A 6594-nucleotide genomic window follows, 5' to 3' on the forward strand; every position below is an offset into this window, starting at 1 on the left:
ATGCAGCCCAGAACTCCCTGCAAGACACAAGGAGGGGGAGTTAGGTGGTGGTTCTCACTCTTTGAAGCCTGAACGGTCCTGCCTGAGTGGTCAGTATATTCCACGTGGCACACCCCAGTGGTCATGACAGAGACCAAATACAGAGTGGCAACAGCATGTCTTAGCAAATGCCATTGCCAGGCAGAAAACTGAGTCATGGATCCTGGCTGCCTCCTCCTACCATCCCACAGTGCCGCCACCCCCATATACTCCCAGAGCTAGCATCAAGCCCTAGGGGAATCTGCAGCAACTTGAACTGAAAGATCCTGCAGCCGGTTACAGTGATAGAAGTGGAGATACAGATGAAAGGCAGCTGAAGCTTGAGGGCCAGCATTATCCGAAAGAAAACAGCCACACACACTGCTGGCCTCTCCCAATCCACCACAGCCCCATCCAGTCAGGCTGATTTAGAAAGAAGTAGCAGAGCATTGTATCTGTCTGTTGGGGCAGAATCAGTACTTCAGGACTTTTACAGAGGCTCGAACCCCCATCATTTTTCATATTCTCCCATGGAGGTGGAGTCCTTGGTCCAAGGCAACCTGGTCGCATAGGAGACACACACTTCCTCAGAGAATAAAGGGCATTTTTAAACTCAAAGCTGAGATCCAGGAGGCTTGGGCAGTGCAGGAGGCTTGAGTGCCATCTACTGGAAATCAAAGGAAAACCTCTTCTTATCAACCTGCTAAGGAGAAATCACTATATAATAAATTTTCTTAAAAAAAAAAAAAGGGACAGAATACATTTCCATTAATGCGTAGGCAGAGAAATAGTCCATCAAACAACCAGAGAACAGCCAAGGTGGCAAGGCAGTCCAGAAAGAAAGTAAAAACTCTCCAGAAAATAAACTTAAAGATATAGAAATATATGATTTAAATGACAGATAATTCAAAATTGCACTTCTGAAAAAACTCAATGAGATGCAAGAAAAATCTAACACAATTCAATGAACTCTGAAACAAAATCAACGAACAACAGGAATATTTTACCAAAGAGACTGAAATCATAAAAAAGAACCAAATAGAACTTCTGGAAATGAAGAACATATTAAAAGAGATGCAGAATGAAACAGCAAGCTTAGACAATAGAGCTGATCAGATGGAGGAAAGAACTAATGATATCAAAGACAGAAATCTGGAAATGGCACAAAAGGAAGAAGAGAGAGACTTGAGGGTGAAAAAAAATGAAATAACTCTACAATAACCAACTGACACCATCAGAAAAAGCAATATAAGAATAATGAGTATACCAGAAGGGGAAGAGAGGGAGAAGGGAACAGAGAGCATATTCAAACAGTCAACGAGAATTTCCCAAACCTATGGAAAGAAGTGTATCCTTGAATCCAAGAAGCAAACGGAACACCCGATTATCTCAACCCAAGAAGGCCTTCTCCAAGACACATTATATTAAAACTGTCAAAAATTAATGGCAAAGAAAGAATTCTCAAGGCAGCCAGGGGGGAAAAAACTAACTTATAAAGAAAAACCCATTAGACTATCATTGAACTTCTCAGCACAAACTTAACAAGCAAGGAGGGAGTGGAACCAAATATTCAAACTATTAAAAGAAAGAAATTACCAGCCAAGAATAATATATCCAGCAAAGCTCTACTTTAGATATGAAGGAGAAATAAAGACATCTCCAGATATGTAAAAAGTCAGGGAATTTTCCACCACAAGGGCTGCATTACAGGAAATATTAAAGGGGGTTTTTCTACCTGAAACAAAAAGACAGAAAAATACAAAATAGTGAGTAGGATGATTAAAAGACAGACAGAAACAGGAAACTGCAAGAATGGGGTATTATATACTTAAATGTTACGAAATGTTTAAAGGTAAAAAAAATACTTTAAAAAGAGAAGAAGACAACAATTACTGCAACCTAGAATTGAACTCACAGCATAAATATGGATAGTTTGAGACCAAAAAAAAAACCAAAAAACAAAAAACAAAAAACCAGAAATGGAGAGGAATAAAGATCTGAATATGCAAAGGGTAATGGAGATAAAGTACATACGGAAGAAAATGGATTATTGTATATGCGTGTGTGTGTGTGTGTGTGTGTGTGTGTGCGCACGCGCGCATGTATGTGCATCTTTCCTTTACATAAACTTAATGGAAACAATGCACCAAAAATCCAGAACTGTGACACATAACATAAAACAAGAGGAAACAGGGAAAAATCATAGAACACCACCAAATTAAAGTAACAGGCAGAATCACAATGATAAAGAAATAATGGAGACACTGAGCTAAGAGAAAACAAAGGATAAAATGGCTATAGGAAAACCTCATATTTCAACAATCACCCTAAATGTAAATGGACTGAACTCACTAATAAAAAGGCACAGAGCTGCAGATTGGATCAAAAAACAAAATCCAACCATATGCTGCCTTCAAGAGACACATCTCAGCTGCAAGGACAAATATAGACTCAACATGAAAGGGTAGAAAACGATATTCCAAGCAAATGTCATCCAAAGAAAAGTGGAGGTAGCTATACTTATATCTGATGAATCAGACTTCAAGATAAAAAAAAAAATAACGAGTGACAAAGATGGACATTTCATAATGATAAAGGGAATATACATGATGAAGACATAACACTTATCAATATATATGCTCCCAATCAAGGAGCACCAAAATATATAAAGCGACTACTAACAGAACTAAGGAAAGAAACTGACAGAAACACAATTATAGTAGGATATCTAAATACTCCCACTTTCAGCTATGGATAGATCGTCCAAACAGAAAATCAATGAGAAGATATCATCCTCAAATGGCACATTAGACCAACTGAACATAATCAACATTTACAGAGTCTTTCATTCCGAAACATCAGATTACACATTCTTCTCTAGTGCACATGGAACATTCTTAAAGGTAGACCACATGTTGAAATATAAAACTATCCTCCACAAATTTAAGAAGAGTGAAATCATATCAAACATATTCTGGAGATCAACCCCAACCAACCCACTGTGGAGTTTCTGCAGCAGAAGGCAGAGGCAGACAAGAATGACAAGGCTGTCAAGCACATTGTGATGCTGCTGTTGCACTGCTCATTCCAGCTTCTCACTTGAGGATCCCCAGCCTCACTACATCTACCACATGATCAATCTAGGCCTTGGCATTGATAAAGATGAAATGGCAGCAGAAGAACCCAGTGCTGCTGTTTCTGATGAGATCCTCCCCTTTGAGGAAGATGAGGATGCCTCTCATATGGGAGAAGTAGATTAGGATTTTCTACATGCAGACCTTGTGACCTCTGTATAGTGTTTCCATTGCTCCCTGAATGGCCATGGCACACCTGGTTTCCTCTGCTGATGTCTAGTGGTTTTATTCTCTCTTGTCTTTCTGCCTAAGGCAGGACACAAAGGTCTCAAGCCTTCTCTTCCCACATTTGACATAAGGTGTGGATGTTGTGTGTTGTGGGTTTTTTTGTTTGTTTTGTTTTGAAATTAAAGAGTACAAAATAGAAAAGATGCCATTTTAAAAAATCAAGTGTGAGAAATTGTCACAAACCAGAATAGGCAGAGACATGACAACCAATTATAATGTGGTATCCTGAATGAGATTCTGGAATAGAAAAAAAGACATTAGGGAAAAGTAACAAAATCTGAGTAAAGTGTACAGTTTCATTAAAAATAATTCACCAATGTTGATTCCTTAGTTGTGATAAATGTACTAAAGTAATGTAAAATGTTAAACATAGAAGAATATGGGTAAGAAAGATTCTTATAGAGATTCTCTGTACTATCATTGCTACTTTTCTATAAATCTAAAACTATTTTAAAGTAAAAAATATATTTAAAAATAAAAGTAATCATATATCTGATAAAAGATTAATATTTAGAATATATAGAGAACTCTTAAAATGAAATACTGAAAAAATGAACATACTTAATCAAAAATGGACAAAGGATTTGAATAGACATTTCTTCAAATAAGATAACAAATGACCAGTAAGCACATGAAAAGATGCACAACATTACTAATCATTAAGGAAATGCAAATTGGCAAATATTTTCTCATTTTCACCACGCTTTGTATTTTCATTCTCTTGGTAGATCTTTAATGTACAAAAGTGTTTAATTTTGATAAAATCCAATTTATCTATTCTTTCTTTTGTTTTCTGTGCTTTTATTGTCATATTCAAGCAGTCATATCATATGGTGAAATTATGAAGCGCCTTTGTAAAATAGTTTGGTGTTTCCTCAAAAAGTTAAACATGGAATTACCATATGATCCAGCAATTACAGCTCTGAGCACATACCCCAAAGAATTGAAAACAGAGACTTAAAGACACATTTGTATATCAATGTTCATAACAGCATTATTCCCAATAGCCAATGTGGAAACAGCCCAAATATCCATCAATAGATGAACAGATAAACAAATGTGGCATAAACAGAAAATGGAAAATTATTTAGCCATAAAAAGGAATAAATTATTTATATATACTACAACATGGATGGACTTTGAAAATATTATGTTAAGTTAAATAAGCCAGAAACAAGAATTGTATTATTATATTATCATATTATCCTATTTTTGTGAGTACCTATAATAGACAAATTCATGGAAACAGAAAGGAAAATAGGTTATGAAGTGCTAGGGGAGAAACTGGAGTTATTGTTGAATTGGTACAGAGTTTTTGTTTGGGATGAGGAAAAACAATGCAAATATACTTAATGCCACTGAATTGTACACTTAGAATAGTTAAAATGGAAAATCTCATGTATATTTTATCACAATAAAAAATAAAAATTACAAAAAAAATTGAAGGAATGAGAAATCACCAGGCTGTTGAGCTATGAGGTTCCTGACATTTCCTCCTCCCACAAACACACCACATATACAACTACACATGGACCAATTTCCTCTGAGAGAAATCCAGAAACTAGTTGAGTGACTCTTGCCCATTGGACACCTGAGAAAAAAACAACATTAAAATGGGTAAGAAAGACTAAGGCACAGTCTAGCTATAAATCTCAACCCAATATACTGCTTTACAATCAGGAGGGAATCCCCACTTTCTGATTTATCTCTGAGGAGTGAAGAGCTTGGATTATATATCTGGAGCCCACCAAGCAGGCAGGGCCCTATATCACCTAGCTCTGAAATCCAATGAGATTCAACATTTTGGAGTCCCATAGGATCATAGCAAACAAAGAAGTAGTTGTTAAATTGGCATGTGAACATGTCCCACAGCTGTCCTCCTCTCAAACTCAGTGTAGATGGAGAAGGAAAAAAAAGACAATCTCTCAGTTTTTTCCTTGGAAGGGGTATGACTACATATTTTTCTAGCTGCTGCCTGAAGTTCCAGATTCTAATCACCCTGCAACTGAGAGCTGACTGAGATCTTCCCAGGAGCCAGTGGGCACATCCTCCACCTTCTTCTTTCAGCTCTCCAACAGTAAAACTAAGTTGTTAGCTTCTTCCTGGAAGGAGCTTGTCCACACATTTAGCACCCTAACTTTTACAGCCATCACCCAAGGGATAAGTCCTCAGATCACCTAACTTTGATAGCCAATGGAACTTGGCATTCTTGAATCCCACAGTAGCACATTAAACAAAGAATCAGTTTTTAAATTTGTGTGTGATCACTTCCTTCAGCTATGTCCCTGAGCTCTGTACAGAGGGAACAGGCAAAAACACTCTTCTCCTAGTTTCTCCCTGGAAGAAGTTTCACTGCATATTTTAGCAGCTGCTGCCCGATGATCTAGCTTTTGACCAACTCGTGTATGGGATCTGACTGGGATACTTCTGGGAGGCAGAAAAAGCTGGTGGTCATTTCTCCCACCTTCTCCCACTGGCTCATTCAAACATTAAAATGAAATCTTTGTCTATTTCCTAGAAGGAACTTGTTCATATATCTAAGATCCTAACTATTATAATTGCCACCTGAGGAATAAGTTCCCAAATCACCTATCTCCGGTTGCTGATGGGGCTTGGCACTTTTGAGACCCCTGGGAATACACACACAAAGACACACACGCATACACACACACACACACACACACACACAAAAGATAAGGTGGTTATATATGGGTATATAAGCACTTCAGTGACCATTCCCGCTGGCTTAGCAGAGTGAGTAGGAACAAATACCCAGCTTTTGGTTTCTCCCTAAGAAGGGCCAGACTATATATCTAATGTTCTGACCTTCCCACCTGCAACCTGAAGGGCAAGCCTCCAATTAGCCTGAAACAGGGGCAGTTCATTTGTCCTTTGGGAGCTTGAACAGAAGTGTGGGAATTTCCAAGCATTTGGGACACTGATGGTTCTTGGCACATCTCAATCTACTGAGAGCCACTAAGAACAAAGAGAGTGGCTTTGACAAACATAAAGGACTGAAAGCCCAGGAACTCAAGACTTGTCTCACGTATGAAATGAACACAAATTTCATTTCATATGTGAGACAAGTCTGTCAAGACTGAGAGAGGTGGCTGTTTTATCTGATATTCAGAAACTGATAGAGATTCAGAGATAATGAAGAAGCAAGAGAATATGTTGCAAACAAAAGAACAAGATAACTGTTCAGAAATGAACC

The sequence above is a fragment of the Pteropus alecto genome, unplaced genomic scaffold (assembly GCF_000325575.1).
Source record: "Pteropus alecto unplaced genomic scaffold, ASM32557v1 scaffold36, whole genome shotgun sequence".
Classification (NCBI taxonomy): domain Eukaryota; kingdom Metazoa; phylum Chordata; class Mammalia; order Chiroptera; family Pteropodidae; genus Pteropus; species Pteropus alecto.